At 34.7% G+C, this 18,137-nt stretch overlaps 1 protein-coding gene and 1 long non-coding RNA gene across 2 annotated transcripts in view; one reads left to right on the plus strand and one right to left on the minus strand.

The window, feature by feature from the left end:
* LOC141288170 (collagen alpha-1(XXV) chain) overlaps nucleotides 1–18,137 on the plus strand; it is a 185,553-nt gene that overhangs the window by 86,704 nt on the left and 80,712 nt on the right. The window lies entirely within an intron of this gene.
* LOC141288309 (uncharacterized) lies at nucleotides 453–18,032 on the minus strand. The gene is made up of 5 exons (XR_012339657.1): nucleotides 18,006–18,032; nucleotides 5,644–5,670; nucleotides 5,036–5,062; nucleotides 1,141–1,167; nucleotides 453–480 (listed from the first exon to the last, which is right to left on the minus strand). It is a non-coding gene; the product is annotated as an uncharacterized lncRNA (long non-coding RNA).

Here is an 18,137-nt window from a genome sequence, read left to right on the forward strand (position 1 = left end):
GCATGGCAAATTTCGGTAAAATCTAGACAAAATAACAACTTTTTTGTTTAATACTGACAATTTCAAAATAGCCAAATATTTACCAAACAATCCTATGTTTGGACTTTTTTTATTTCTTCCCATATTTACTTAAGTTGCCCATCCACTTTAGTTGCATATCTGCACATCCGTGTACTGCCACTTGTTAGGGTGTGTGAGAAAAATAACAAAGAAAGATCAAGACAATATGAGCAAGAGAGAATATTGAATCCATTAAATGAATTCAGCCCTCTGTCACACACAGTTCAGCCCTTCAATTCTGATTTATGATGTATCATCAATCTTCATGAATGTGATGAATATCTAGTCAGGTGTCTCCCTCATTATTTTGAGGCACATTCAGTTCCTCTGACTGTAAGGGAAAGTATAAATATATAAATGTTTTCAAAGTGACAGAAATGTGCGTGTACTGACCCTTGGCCCGGTGTCTCCTTGATCACCCTACAACACAAACAGACAAAAATACAATCAGCAACACATGTGAACTAAAATACTAAACTTATCCTGATATAATATCCTGAAGAGAATCTGAGTAGTTCTTGAAGGTGTGCGGATAACTGCTAAGGTCATGTGTCTTAATGTTGTCTCAACAAGCACTGCTTTTGTTTTAGATGCAACAGAAAGCTTCCTGACCCACTAAAACAAGATGAATTAGCTCATTTCATCAGCCTCACTCATATCATCACCTATTTAAAGTAACATGACAAGAGAGCAAATAAATGAAATCAGGGCAGAGAATGAGCATAACTCTGTTTACTGATCACTATAAATGAGGAACACTGATCTGGGAGAAAAAGCATCCCGAGGCTCTATGTTTTTGTTCTGTTGTGCTTCTTTTTTTCCAACGCAATCAGGAAAAGACTTCAAGACGGTCTTCATTTAACACAGGTTTCTTGTTTCTCTAATTTGATGCCTGACACGGTTTACATCCTTTCCAAAACATGTGTTTGAAGACAAAAGCCAATGCAAATGAAATTTGCGAGTTGTTTTAGAAATGGGAAAACATCTGCTTGCTGGGAAATTGAGATCGGAAACAGAACGAAACGTCCTGTGTGTGTGTGTGTGCCATTAAATATCGACAAAAAAGACATGTAAATGTACCTTATCTCCTTTTGGTCCTGGCAGCCCCTGGAAATAAATGAGTTGGGTGTAATGATTAGACAGATTGTCCAAAATGAAAAATTGATATGACAAAAGTCCAAGGGAAAATACAGCATAGTTCAAAAACTTACCATGTGAACCATAAGTCATTCACTAAGAGTCTTTAGTGTCTCAATGTCCTCTAACTTTCACATGTACCTCATCTTCAAAAAGTACAGACAGCACCTCACATCTGCACTAGATATAGCTGTAATCTTTGATCTTAAAAGTCATTTGCAAATAACATGATCAAAAGTCTGGAAATATATGATGAACGTACAACTGACTAAAGAAAAAGAAAATGGTTTGAGTGAAACCAAGTGAGTGGAAATGATAAGAAAGAGAGTTTATGGGAACATACACACCACATCACATTTTCTGCTCAAAAATGTTATTTTTATGAGTTTGTTCACATGACCTTTTTACTGTGACCCATTTCAGGTCTGAACTGATGAGGCTTCAAAACTGATCTACATGTGTAAAACACGTGTTGAAGCGGTAAATAACTTCAATGCAAGTAAGAATCCAATCCAAAATCGATAGCAATCTTAAAGGATTAGTTCACTTCCAGAATAAAAAAAATCCTGATAATTTACTCACCCCCTTGTCATCCAAGATGTTCATGTCTTTCTTTCTTTAGTCGCAAAGAAATAAAGGTTTTGAGGAAAACATTCCAGGATTTTTCTCCATATAGTGGACTTCAATAATGGCAAACAGGTTGAAGATCCAAACTGCAGCTTCAAAAGGCTCAACACGATCCCAGCTGAAGAAATAAGGGTCTTATCTAGCGAAACGATTGGTTATTTTCTAAATAAAATGAAAAAGTATATACTCTATATAGTGGACTTCAATGGAGATCAACAGGTTGAAGGTCCAAACTGCAGTTTTAATGCAGCTTCAAAAGGCTCTAGCGAAACGATTAGTTATTTAAAAAAAATAAAAAAATGAAAATGTATATACTTTTTAACCACAAATGCTCTTAGGGTTCTACGCTAACTTTTCTTTTTAGGAGCGCAGTCAAAATTTCAGGAGCACCGACTAATCAATAATCGAAAAATCAAAATAAAACCTTCCTATTACGAGCTGATGTTTGACTCCTAAAAGTAATTTACATGGGGAATTTAGTTTTTACCTTTGTAATGGCATTTTTCTAACTTTATTTAAAGTAAGTCATGTTTTATGTTTTAATTTAATTTAAGTTTTTAAATATATATTTTATAAGCTTTTTAAAATTTCTAATTACAACAACAGAATAAGAACAAGTAGAATAAATTAATAATTAAATAAAGAGGTGGCACAGAAGAACACAAAAGTGGCTTGTAAGTGTATTTTTTATGTTTAATGAGGCTCAGAGGTTGCCTGAGTGTAATAAAATTCATAAATTCATGTTGTGATTAATGTTTTAAAAATAACATTTTGAAGATATAAATATTAAATGATTAAATAACTGAAAAGATACTGCCAGTAAGTGGCGGCAAGTCACTGATTTAATTACTAAATCATCTCATTCATTTGATTCGTTCGAACGGCTGATTCATTCAGGAATGTAGTGACTAAAGTGTCTTTATGAATGGGAAATTTAATCATTGACTCAATAGATTTCTTTAAAAACGCACTTCATTCATAAACCAAACACCGCTGTGTTTGAATGGAGATGTGCAGCGGAATAGAGAAAATGAGGCAATAGTGTTATAGTCAGACAATGTAAGTCACTTAATATTAACTTCTTGTTTATTGAACTGTTGTATTAAATAAATATCTCATTTACAACCTCCCTTTAAATTCATTAAAAGCTGTCACTCATCTCACAAAGTTCCATTATAATCGATGAAGCTCTCTACACTGCACAATGAATCTCTTAATTACACTCTCTCTACACTTTGTTTATAAAAAGGATTCGTAAGATATGTCCGTGATACATTACTCAACATTGCAAAAACACTAGAAACCTTTGAAGCTCCCCTCAGCACAAACACAAATATGCTGATCGTGTCAGTCACACATGATGCTTCTAAATATTTTTTCATAGTCGCACGCAGTAATGTTGAAAATGCGACTGAAATGCGCACTGTATTCAATTTAAATTTTTTTTTAGAAAATGACTAATCGTTTCCCTTGATAAGGCCCTTATTTTTTGATCATGTAAAGCCTTTTGAAGCTGCACTGAAACTGCGGTTTGGACCTTCAACCTGTTGATCCCCATTGAAGTCCACTATATGGAGTATATCAATTTTATTTATTTTTTGAAAATAACCAATCATTTCACTAGATAAGACCCTTCTTCCGCTGGGATCGTGTAGAGCCTTTTGAAGCTGCAGTTTGGACCTTCAACCCATTGACAATCATTGAAGTCCACTACACTCTTAAAAATAAAGGTGCTTCAAAAGGTTCTTCAAGCGATGCCATTGAAGAACCATTTTTGGTTCCACAAAGAACCATTCAGTCAAAGGTTCTTTAAAGAACCATTTCTTGCTTTTTATAATCTGAAGAATCTTATTTGCCACAAAGAAACTTTTATGAAACAGAAAGGTTCTTCAGATGTTAAAGGTTCTTCATGGAACCATTTAGACAAAAAGGTTCTTTTATGTGTGTAGAGTGTACATGGAGAAAAATCCTGTAAAGTTTTCTTCAAAAACCTTAATTTCTTTTCGACTGAATAAAGAAAGACATGAACATCTTAGATGACATGGGGGTAAGTAAATGATCAGGAATTACTGTTAACACTGAAGTGACATTGCAAAAATGTATTTCCATGATTTAATCCTATACATGAAAGTGGCAACGGCTGGAATTAAAAACGTCAGAGCTGTTCACATTGTGATCCAAACCACATCTGTCACATGTTATTTAAATCAGATTCAACTGTGGTGAAACTACAACCACTTACTCATTTTAAATATTGTATGATGCACATGTGTATACATGGCACAAAATTTTCAGCCTGAATGAGACCTACATGTACGGTGTGACCATCCAAGACTTTCTTCCATGCGAGTCAAAACAAAACAACTGTCTTTCACAGGAAGCCACAGACGAATGCTGTTTTGAGGTGGTCTGCTTTCCAGAAGAAGTGGTTTACGTTACATTGGACAAATGGGCTTTCCTTTGGCAGATCTAAAGAGCGCGACAGGGTTCATAAACGACCACCTATCTGCAACAGTGCAAGCTAACAATGATGAATTCTCTCCTTTTGGTGAGTAATCCATTATTTCCATCACATTTGCGGATAGACATACAAGGTAAAAGACACTTTGTGGTGTGTGACCCTACATCTGTGTGATAAATGGCTTGAAAACTTAAATATGAGTTTACTCCCAATGATGCCATTCAAAAATAAAACCATAATTCCTCATGTACACTGTAAGAATGAACAGCTTTCAGATGTTTCTACTGTATGAAGCAGCAATTATTTGTGATCCTGAACCAAAAAAACATACGTCATACGTAGCACAGGTATATTTGTAGCAATAGCTAACAATACACTGTATGGGTCAAAATGATCAATTCTTTTTTTTTTTGCCAAAATCATTAGGATATTAAGTAAAGATCATGTTTTATGAAGATATTTTGTAAATTTCTACTGTTAATATATCAAACCTTTTTTTGATTAGTAATATAACTTTCAAAGACGATTTTCTCATTTTCAAATAGTTGTATATTAAACATTGCCAAATATTGTCCTATCCTAACAAACCATACATCAACGGAAAGCTATTTATTCAGCTTTCAGATGATGTATAAATCTCAATTTCAAAAAATGTACCCTTATGACTGGTTTTGTGGTCCAGGGTCACATTTGTCCACAGTATAAGCCAATAAGCTTCATGGCACAGTAGAAATTTGAAATTATATTTACCTGGCTTCCTTTAGGTCCAGGAATACCCTGCAAATAAACAAATCAATTATTACATTTCTAGTCAAAAGAGCTTAAAAAAGCCAACCTCCAAGTCTCTGATATTCTGTTCTCTAGATATGATTCATGCCCCTCTTTTATATTCACAACATAAACAGAGATTTACATGGCAGATTTCGACACTGGGGTGGTATAAGGTACTATATGATATATATTAGTGCCTTAGAAGCACATAGTGATACCTAAAATGTTCATATTAGCAGCTTTTGAAAAGGGTACCACCTCAGTGACAGCTTTGTATTTTTTGGACCTTTCTAAGAGTTTAAAGGTTAGTGTTTATGTGCAATAAAAAAAAAAACAATAAGCTTATGTAATTTAACGAAAGACACATCAACTTGTTTTAGTTACAAGCTTCTTCCAAAATGACTTAAACTATTTGAAAGCCAAATGTCATTCATAAATTCACATACTATCTTTGAAAGATACTATCTTTCAGTAACTAAATGTCCAATAATGTGAGAATCCAAAACCTATTTTCCCAACACACACACACACTGACACACATACAGACACATTCTCATCTTGTCTCTTTAAAGCTTGTGAATACTCACAGGTTTGCCATCCAGACCAAGAGGACCCTGAACAGTGGAAAAAGAGAAAAACAGATTGTTAAACCCCAGGAGTCCACCAGACAGCTGGTCATAAAAAGGGAAAGTGCAGATAGACTCTGAAGGGAAGTGTGAGGGGTAAATCAAAAGATGAAGAGCAGAAGAGAAATGTAGAATAAAATGAAAATGATGATCATGTTGGGCCATGATGTCATTTCTCTATTTTAATAATAGAGTGGAGTCAGACCAGTTTTTTTTGACTGACAACATAAAATCTAGCTTTTGAAACCAATTTCATCAGTGAGCGCAGAGGCTAAATTCAAGATTAGCAGTGTCACATTAATCAAGTATGCTCATGCAACAGACAGTTTTCATAAAAACTGACTTATAGACTTAAAAAAGATTCAAATGCAAGAAGAGTCAATGATCTAGACAGATAGTTGGGCTTCCATATGTTTAATCTGTTATAATGGACAGATGTGTGCATCATACATATGGCTAGAATTTAGAATTGCAAAAAGATTAGTCGTGATTAATCGATTCAAAATAAAAGTTTAAGTTTGCACACTATATGTGCGTGTACTGTGTATATTTATTATGTATAGATAAATACACACACATACATGTATATATTAAGGAAAAATATGTTAGATTTATATGTAAAATATTTATATTTATATATAATATAAATTATATACAAGTGTTTCCATACAAATACATACAAATATATTTTTTAAATATATACATATGTGTGTGTATTATAAATATACACAGTACACCTACATATAGTATGAAAACATAAACTTTTATTTTGAATTGATTAATCGTGACTACAGTAATAGTAAAAAAATAGACAAAAAAAACAATAATCTTATTAATAATTCTGAGACGTCCTTTCAATAAATTCGCAGTAGTCAATTTATCTTGTTTTAAAATAAGTTTTAGAGGAAATTAAAAGCTGTGCAGTTGTCTAGAATACAAATGACGTGCCAAACTGGCAGTTGAAAATCGTATTAATTTTAATTTGTAGAAAGCAGCATAGACTGTGTGGGACTGTTGTGGGAGCGTTCTAGTTTCTAGTGTCCAGTACAGGCACTCATCTCAGCAGTCATGCAAAAGGTGACCTTACAGGGTGTATTTTTGTTCAGAAGCCCTGATGTCAAAGGTGAAAAGCCCGATTTAAACGTGTCATGACGCACACAGACTTATTCTAAAAGTAGCAGTGTCAGATAAATCACATACTTTTGAATGAAGTGTTGGAGGTCATCAAAATGCCAGAGACCTTTGAACTTTAAAACATATATCTCTACAATTTCAGGCCCTTTTTCAGTTGTCCCAAAAGCTAAGTGGACCCTAGTGACAATCCCACATTAAAATGCACCTTCAGTTTATTCCTACTTTTTTTGTGTGCGTCAGGATAAAAAAAGCAACCTGATCTCATGAAAGATGTGAAATACATACCGCCATGAACGTTTTGTGACACATTCGATGTGAAATGTCCACTGAGTGGCACTAAAAGAATGCTAATTTTTTTCCCTGGAACAGAACATATGTATGACGTTGGTTCTGTGCGAGTCACCGCATTTTCTGACTATGCTCTGTGATGTTTTAAAATAACGTACCATCTGCACTACTATACCTATACCTAACTATACCTATACCTATACCTATACCTATACTATACCTAAACCTACCCGATAGTATGAACAAAAGCAAATTTAATGTAAAAACCAATCGCAAGCATGCATTTTAGCTTGTTTCTCGATTTCTCATCTTTCAGCTCTTTCAATGTGAGTCATGTTTTTCACAGAATTCATACCCAAGGATTCCTCATCTTAAATCCAAATCCGTGCCGGTTGAGCTACCGAGCAAGCTTGTTACATCTAAGCGAAACATACGGAGCTGTAATCATAACTGTGTACAAAACAAATACAAGTGTTTACAGTTTTACTGCCTCTAGTGTTCATTTTACTTACTGGTACGTATTTCAGATCTTGCGAAAAAGTTCCTACAGGTATGTTTTCATCATGAGATCAGGTAGCAACAAGGGGGAACATGATATGCCACAACAAAGCACAAACAATGTTTAGAAAACAGAGAGAGGAATATAAGCCTTGGTGCAACCTGTGTGTTGGTCCTCAGATTTGTCATAACAAAGTCATTTAAATTAAAAATTAAAACTATTAATCCTTATAAAAGGTGTCACAACACCCACTGTGTAGTTGGACGATTGATCAAACTCAAGAAGATCAAAAAGTAAGAGGCTTCGAAGGAATTTTGACAAAAAGTAGGAGGATTTGAAAGAATTTTCACAGTTAAAGATTTTTAAAAAAGAGCGGGAACAAAGAATCCTAAACATTCTCGCATAAAAGGGTTCTTCAGAATAATAAGTTCCTAAATAGAACAATGTGTAAAAAGTTGGACTCAAATTGGACTGGAAAGTAGCTTTTTGAAAGTACTATTTTAAACTTTGATTGTATACGGTATTGTACTTCCTTCATGCCATTCTTTGAAAAGACTTCAAAATAAGTGCCATTCAGAAAACTATAGAAATTTGCAGGCCAGAGTTCACCAAATGAAAACTCTCTGTGCTCGCGTGTTTGCGTGCGTATGTAGTGAACACAATGTCTAGTGTGACGGGCCCTTCAAACATCAATGAAGTGTCTGTACCCAAAAGTAAGGGAACATCCTGGGCTAAAATAACGAACGCTCAGCTTCTGCCTTTGAATAAACAGACAAAAGATGTACGAGTCCATTGTGGACAATAAACAATCCCAGGTCTTAAGCGTTCCCAGAGGTATGTTAAGGACAGGACGTTTGTTTTGAGGACGTGCTACAAGCTCTAATCATACATCTGGGAGCGTTTACATGGCCTGCTCTCTGCAGTGTCTCCTCATGCTGAGCAGCACAGGTCAATGGCAGCGGACTTCCTGCAAGAGAAATGAATGAATCGGCTAGGACATTTAACTCTGATTTATGACCACAGTACTCAGGGTCTGAGACCCTTTAAGTTCATCATTGTGAGAACGAGGTCGGTCTTCCCACTGGTCACTGTTGCTGGGTCTCAATCTGTTGACCCTCAGGGCCAAAGACTCTTACATTTGTAATTGAATAATCCATCAAAATTATTGGGGGATTAAAGGTCCTCAAAAATGACCCAAAAAAAGACACTGTTGAGTTTTTCATGAACATACATCACTCACATTATGATCCAAGAATGTATCCTTCAAATTTCCAAACTTCCTCGCACCTAAAGGTCCATATGGATGCCACACATGAACTAACACAACTCAATTTACGACCTCCTGAAGAGCGAAGGTAACCATGAAAAAATCAAATCCATCCGTTATCCCTAAACCTGCTTTTCATTCCTCTCCTGCAACATACTGACTGGCCAAACTAAATACAAAACCTCCAAGAAAAAAACTCTTATGAAGCAATTAAATGAAGATTAATCATGGACATTTAGTTTTGTTGTGTCCACCGCTGAATTCCAAGGAGGAACAGCAGGAAAACATTCCAAAGTAGCACAGATTTACCACATATATTTGACCACAAAGTGCAAAGAAGTGAGAAAGAGTATTCAGATTACCAGTCAAGCCTCGAGAAAATGAAATAATGACTTTTTTGTCTGTTGCCCTTTGCCAGCGTTAAAGTTTTTCAACTTTGCTATAAATCGTAAATTCATCACAGGGTAATCGAAACGCTTTGAGTTCAGGCCTACAAAAGCATTCCTGCTAAAATTGGACTTCGTGGTGGGCTCAGTGGTGCTTCATGGGAAATCTAGAGGGATTGTATCGATAGGACCTTCGAGTCAAATTAAGACTTCAATGTTTTAATCAAAAGAATGTTTCACAGGTTTGGACTGCCTTCACCTACTTAAGAGATTGTGTTTGCGTTGGACGGTGTAGAAAATGTCCCATCTTTCATTGCCAATATCTGGTTTTAAGCCCTTAAATGCACTGCAAGTTTTCCAGTAAAAATATTTAAACATGATTTACTTGAAGAATATTGGACAAGACATTAAGACTTGTTTTCAGAGAATATATATTAAATTAAATTTGATTTAAGATTTTTCTTATCATGCTTGCAAACTGTTGCAAAATACCGCACTAAGCCTATAAACCAAAATTTTAGACGAACAAGACAAAAATACGAAGCATCTATGTTGTAAATGTATGTTATAGATGTTCTTGTGAACAATTCATCCATGCATGTTTCATTTCTACTTTTTTCTAAGATGTACATCACAAAACTTAAAAAAATTATGTTGCTACTAACTGAATTTGTTATTTTGTAACAGAGAAAGAATTTAGGCACTTGAAACTTGATAATATTTGTGAAAGCAGGCACAATGTGTAATATATATATCAGTTTTTACGAGGATTACGCAAATTGAATAAAATAAAATATTAATATTCTTCAATTAATCAGTCAGATTTTAACTGATAAAACCAATTAGGCCAATCACATAAGAAAGTGGACATCGGATAGAGACGCATACAGTGCAACCCCCCTTGTTGTTCAGGTTTCATTTTTCTGCATGAAAGAAACCCAAGAACCACAATCTCATCCCCGTGTGGCTCTGCAGGGAGAGACGACCCCTCATCTGGATCCAATGTCCATGAAGTCTCCACGTCTCTCAGTTCTCCTTTCTTCTCTGAAGGGAATATCGTTTATTGGACTGCTTTATACTTCAAGTACACGGAAATACTTTGGGATATGTGACATTCATTTCTCTCCCACCGGGCCGCCAAGAAAGATGTTCCAGGATTTCAAAAAAGAAACACTACCATGTCGAGAATATTCATAAACAGCCTTCATATGACATATTTTGGCTCAGTTGTTCCGTAACAAGTACTGTTATAAATTACATTTTTAAGTAAAATAGATTTTAACATTTTTTGAAGAAAATAAATGTGCTGTGTGCGCTCATACAACTGGATCTTTCTTAACAAGCAATCTCCATTAGTAGGATGAAGATATATCCTCTTTTTTTCTGGCCAGGATTTCTAAGGGGTTTACACAGCACCATTTTCAACTAAAAACCAAAAACTTTTTTTCATTTTGGTATTCCATTGAACTCTATTGGTAAAGACGGAACTTGCGACCATAGTTGCTTTTAGGAAACGCACCTCTGAAAAAACTATCTGCAAAATATCCGATAACCGATAGTTCCACTAATATACTCGCTGCCGATTAATCGGCAAAACCGATATATCGGTCGACCTCTACAATGAATGCCGACTGTAGAAAGCAAAAGCCAAATCCTGGACACGTGGATATTTCAAGTCTGCGGTGACACGTACAAAACCAGCGTCACATAAAACATACCATATCTACGTTTATCTGTTCCGTGAAAAAAAACTCTTTTTTAGCGCCACCCATTGGATATTTCACATTAAATATGTCATGAAATGCACATGGCGCTATGTATTTCGCAAGACCCACAGGTACATTTTCATTATGAGATCAGGTTGACAAATTGCCATCATTTACCATGGATTTACTGGGGTAACACTAACTACACCATGGTATTGTAGCACAAATGTGGGATACTTTATTATATTATTAATGTAGACATGTATTAAATGTATTAAAGGAGTAACAGAATATAATTACAGTATTTTTTGTGATTAACCTATTGCGTTTGTGCATTTATAACCTACTAAATGTATTTAGACTACTGTTTATCAAACAAATACCTAGAAACCATATAGTTACATATTTACTATGGTATTGAGGTGCTATATGTGTGGTTTTAACTGTGGTTATTATGATCTAAATATATGCTACTATGGAAGACTAATGGTTAAAGGTAATAAAACTCAAACAGTCCAAATAAATGACACCATTTTTTTTATTAATGTTTTTGATAATGAACATGAATTTACATCTGCATCTTAACTCAAGCTACTACTACTGTCAACTCAAACTACTGTCAAATGTACAAAAGAGACAAAAAATGTGAATGCTGAAGATACACATCATCAAAGTCAGGAAACACAAACCTATTACTCATTTGAACATGCAGAAACTAAGAAGATAATTTTCTATTTAGATATTTAAGGAAAAGTGTAAAGAATTCAATGGTCTGGCTCCTAGAACTTTCACTTAAGAGCAAAATCTGCCTTTAAACTCGATATCAAGTGATATATACTGATAAGTTTTAGCGTGATAATTCTTTTTGGCCCTAGTCTATAGGTATGTTCAAAGATGTATAGTGTTTCTTAACAAAGTGACATTTCCAACTTTTGGCCTGGCATGCATAATACAGCATTTTTAGTTGTTTTCTCAGAACTGTGTGAACAAGATCGTTTTGGCATTTTCAAAAATGCAAAGCAAAAATGCCTCAATTGTTAAAACATTGTAGTTGTCAAAACGTTCCCTGAATTGGCTAAAATGTCCATGTTTTGGCTCTGTTATCCTCTTGACTTGCTCTTTATAGTTCTCATACTTTATATGTACGTGTATTTGATTGCTTTGACCGTTCTCTGTGAATCCCACCTTCTCGCATTTCACGACTGGTCGATTAAATATATTGGTCAGACTACTTTTCAGTCATTACTTTCAGCAAGTATAAAAACAATAAGAAAACAAAGCCAAAACCAGGACATTTAAGTTGTTTAGAAATCCAGGCCAGGACCTGTTCGGGAAAAAGAGTCACCCTATCCATCACATGTTCAAATCCAAAGGGATCATTTATGAGAGCAGCTAAACGACAGTCTCGTGAGAGCCGTTCTCAGCAGCGTCTGCATGTAATACAGTCTGTTTACGATCCCGCTAATCAAATCACGGCCTCAAATGAGCACCGACAGCATGTGGGCACCACCTGAGCTTGTAAGAACAATGGCGAAGCATCTACACACACGTTGTGTTCACATATGTGAGTAACATTAACCCAGCGCACTTACAGAGCGGAATTAACCTGGATCTACCTGGATTCCATCAAACTTATATGTATACGCTTCCTGTTTGGCTCCTGTTGCTCATCAGCTAAACTCCTCAGGCTTGGTGTAACAGTGTAAATGATATTTACTTGAAATCATCTGCTTTTTGTCATTAATAATCCTCGCCATATGACGTAAGTTAACACAAACTGTCTGTCAAACCAGTTTACAGGATAAGACCAATCACGTTGCGAGGGAGTAAAGGCGATTGTTTAAAAGACGGCTATTGCTGGTGAATAGAGTGAAATCACTAGCGTATGTTTCACAGTTGCTGGCCGAAAGCATTTTGAGATTGCGTTGTAAACCGTAAAGGATGTGGATTTTGGGCTAGTTCACACACGCACCTGTCGCTCTGTTCCAGATGCTACAGAGGCCTGGCAGATGCTAATGGACACGCTCCAGTTTAGGAAATCCGATCTACTCACACATAGTGACCTATTCTACTACTGAGCTCGATGAGCTTCAGCTTCATGCCAAACAAAGTGCCAGTGCAGCCTCAGGTGTATTTGTGACCCTGGACCACAAAACTAGTCATAGGTATAGATATATATATATATATTTTTTTTATTTGAGGTTTATACATCATCTGGATTTTGGATCATCTGGTACTTTCCATTGATGTATGGTTTATTAGGATAGGACTATATTTGGCCGATATTAATCATCTGGAATCTAAATATTGAGAAAATCGCCTTCAAAGTTGTTCCAATGAAGTTCTTAGCAATGCACATTACTAATTAAAAATTAAGTTTTGATATATTTATGGTAGGAAATTTACAAAATATAAAAAAAAATCAATAATTTTGAGCCATACAATGTATTTTTGGCAATTGCTACAAATATACCTGTGCTACTTAAGACTGGTTTTGTGGTCCAGGGTCACATTTATTTATTTATTTATTTATTTATTTGTTTGTTTAAATATTTTACTATATAGAATATAAAATACCATATGAAATATATATTTAAAATATAAAAAAGTTTAAACTATAATGTTATGTTATGTAATGTTACATTTAATTTGTTTATGAAAAATATCACATTTCCATTTCTGCAAAAAATAAATAAAAAAATAAATAAATGAATTTATGAAAAAGACACATAATAATAATAAATAATAATAAATGTATAATACATTATAAATAACGTATAATAATAATAACAATAAAAACAAAATCCCACATAAAAACATTTTCAAGGTTATATTTCAACATTTTATCTATCTATCTATCTATCTATCTATCTATCTATCTATCTATCTATCTATCTATCTATCTATCTATCTATCTATCTATCTATCTATCTATCTATCTATATATAAATAAAATACACTTCATTCTTTAGGAAAAATATAGTATTTTCATTACTGCAATAAAAAAATATTATTTAACTTTGTGTTTATGAAACTGTTCATTTATTAAATAGATAATAATGATAATAATAATAATAATACATGCACAACACATTAAAATAATTTGTAATAATAATAACAACAATAACAGAATCCCAGATAAAAAAATTCAAGTCAACAAAATGTCAATATTATATTTATATATTTTAAATATTTACATATGTATTTTACAAATAAATTTTAATAATCTTACATTTCTTAAATCTTTAGAATAAATATAGCATTTTCATAAATGCAATAAATAAATAAAATATTATTTAAATTATTACAGTTTTAGAAAACTGTTAATGTAACATAAATAAATAAATGAATTAATTAAAGTTAATTTTAAAGCTAATTTTTTGTAAATAACGTATAACAATAACAACAATAATGACAGAATCCCCAATTAATAAAAAAGTTCAAGGTTACATTATGCATATGTATAACCTTGATTTTTTTTTATCTGGGATTCTGTTATTATTGTTATTATTATACTTTACATATGTAACATTTATATACATATATTTATACATGCATTCACATCCTTTATACAAATATAGCATTCCTACTGCAATAAAAAAAAGATAATTTATGATTTTATTGCATGTAAACGAACAATTGATTGATTTATTCCTGTTCAAACTTTATAAATGTACTACAGTAATCCGTAACAAGAATAAGGTTTTCTTTCATTTTTGTTTATAATTTATTTTTGCATAAAATACACTATATACACTAAATACACTATAAACAATTTTAGGGTGAAATTTGACCCAGACTTTTCTTTGTTTCAAGAATGACACACACACACACACACACACACACACACACACACACACACACACACACACACACACACACACACACACACACACACCTGTCTATAATTAGCCACAGACTTTTCCCGGCAGACGTACAAATCTGGGAAAACCATGAGTGTACCTCTGATACTAATTTGCTGGGCATGACTGACCCAGCCTGGCATAGACGTTATCTAGAGGGTGATCTTACAGCAGATACGCCACGGCATATCAGTACAAACATCACTCTGATTTACTGCAACGAGAGCAGAGATAATGAGTACAGAGACAGGAAGTGGTAATGTAATAAATAATATCTGCAGCATAATTGGCTAGGAGGCACAGTAAGGCTTACTCAGAACTCCCAGACAAATATACTCTGATTGAACTCACACTTCACGCCGTGAGGTGAGTATGGCCTGCTAACTAAACATCTCTTCATATTTGGAGCCAAACCATGGGGTCCACAATTAAGATCCAGACAAAACAAGGTACAAAGCCTCATTCGTTTTGTGACTAACCACAATCTGACCCCAGGTTCACCTTGACATGTTCCAGAACAGCCTGCTGCTTATCATTGAGCTGAATGCTGTTCCACTGACAGCCACTAGAGGCCACCAGACCACTTCTACTGCAGTAGATCAAATACACAAACACAACAATGATCCAATTCAATCGGAAATCTGTTTGGACCCCCGAAATTGATCTCATGTTTGTATCTACATAAACAGAGGTAATAAAAATATCTAAACTAACTATTGATTGTTTGACTCTGGCTTGTTTCAGAAATGAAATACAACATGCAATTATGACTCACTGTTTACCAAGCAAATGTCTTTTTATTTGAACGCAAACAAACTACTCTAATCAACGTCCACTTATCAAAAAACAATCATCAGATGTGTGCTGTACTTTTTAACAGATTTGAGCACCTCTGGCCATATGTCACAGTTCAAATGTGGTGTTTTGTCTAAGCGCGATTCATTTCTAAACGCACGACTGCGCTTCCCAGTAACTTACTTTCCATTTCAGGGTTCAAGAAACCAGGAAATTATAAACTAAGAGTCCTAAGTGTCTCTGGCCTGCTGTCCTGGACCCACATTTAGCCAAAGGGATGAATCCACAGCGTTTTCAACAGAGAAACACCATTACCAGCGTAATTGAGCCCAGAAGCGCTTTCACTCTTTCCAGGAAACTCAGCATCATTATCGGCCATGTTGTAGAAATAGCGGCGAAAGAGTTCATTCTTCATCAGAGATGACGGTGTCGATGATGTTTGAAACACTATTACTAACACTTGTCTCTCGCTGCATATGCTGTGTAATTCATGTTACCTTTAAAAATATAGATTTTATGACCCAGCTAACATATTTAAAGCCCCCATAGTCAAAAATTTAATCTCTTAAAACTAATCTTTGATCATCAAAATTACATATTTAAATGTTTTGTTCTTGTGAAAATGGTTTTATCATGCCTTAAAGTTCCCCTGAAATCAAAATTAAAGTTTTTTGGCGTTTAGTATGAATATATTAGCCTTAAAGGAACACTCCACTTTTTTTGGAAATAGGCTCATTTTCCAACTCCCCCCGAGTTAATAAGTTGAGTTTTACCGTTTTGAAATCCATTCAGCCGTTCTCCTGTTCTGGCGATATCACTTTTAGCATAGCTTAGCATAGATCATTGAATCCTATTAGACCAATAGCATCGCGTTCAAAAATGGCCAACGAGTTTCCATATTTGTCCTATTTAAAACTTGACTCTTCTGTAGTTATATCGTGTACTAAGACCGGTGGAAATGCAAAGCTTCAATTTTCTAGGCTGATAAGATTAGGAACTACACTCCCATTCTGGCGTAATAGTCAAGGAAGTTTGCTGCCGTAATAAGATTTTTAACTAAAACTGGTGCAGTCTGCCAGCCATGTATTTTTCTTATTCTCTTATTTTTATTGTCTGTGCGTCTCTGTGTACTGGAAGCTAATAACACTGAAACAAATTCCTTGTATGCGCAAGCATACTTGGCAATAAAGCTCTTTCTGATTCTGATTCTGATATAATAGCAGTGGATGGGCACCAGTAAAAAATAAAACACGCACAGACAAATCCAAATTACACCCTGCGGCTCGTGATGATACATTGATGTCCTAAGACACGAAACGATCGGTTTTTGCGAGAAACTGAACAGTATTTATATCATTTTTTACCTTTGATACACAGCCACGTCCAACACACAAGCTCAGCATCAGGCACGTTACATGTGTACGCGCTCTGGCGTAGTATATGCAAACGCTGGAAGCGATCTATCGCGTATATACGACACTCATTATTTACACAGTGCACAGAGATTGTGGGTATAGCGGCTATTCAAAACGGTAATTACTTGCGCTTATCCTGATTGTTCAAACCGATTTAAAGCTAAAAGATTATGTTAAAGTCATCCGGGACTGTTGACTTTTCACTGATTTCCCCTTCCGGTGTTTGCGTATACTATGCCAGAGCGCATACACATGTTAACGAGCTGGATGATAAGCTAGTGCTCATGACAGTTGGACGTGGCTGTGTATCAAAGGTAAAAAATGATATAAATACTGTTCAGTTTTTCGCAAAAACCGATCGTTTCGTGTCTTAGGACATCAATGTTTCGTCTCGAGCCGCAGGGTGTTATTTGGATTTGTCTGTGCGTGTTTTTTTTTTTTTTTTTTTAAAGGTCTGGTGCTCATCCACTGCCATTATATGCCTGGCAGACTGTACCGGTTTTAGTTAAAAATCTTTGTTTGTGTTCTGCTGAAGAAACAAAGTCACCTACATCTTGGATGCCCTGGGGGTAAGCAGATAAACTTTTTTTTACTACAGGGGGATTTTTAAAAAATAGTTACGTGAAACTTAGAAAAAACTTTAAGGGAACGTTCTATTTGATCATTTTCCAGACACACGGAAAAAGTTATTTTTCAATGTTTCATAAACCATCTAAAAGTTAAAACTTGTATGAATGTTTAAAAATGTCCAACTAAACTGTTTGGAAACCTTTATATAATGTTACATAATGTTTTGTGTTAACGTTTTGAGAACATTATTAAAGACCGAGAAAAGCAAAAAGAGACAGAAAAGAGAGAAATGATATCAACAACAAGTCAACTGGAGGTGATAGAAGCAATTAGAAAAAGAGCTCCATTAGATGGAGATTAAAACCCAAGAAACAAACGAGATAATTTAAAGAACATTTACCGGGTAACCGTCTCGCCCAGGTTTGCCCTGTGCAAAGAAAAATAGGATATAATAAATAAAAACAGAGCTATAGTATTTTTTTTTTAAAGATTCGAAATCTTAAGGTAAAATCATGACAGTTTTTATAATCTA

The sequence above is a fragment of the Garra rufa genome, chromosome 16 (genome assembly GCF_049309525.1).
Source record: "Garra rufa chromosome 16, GarRuf1.0, whole genome shotgun sequence".
Lineage (NCBI taxonomy): Eukaryota > Metazoa > Chordata > Actinopteri > Cypriniformes > Cyprinidae > Garra > Garra rufa.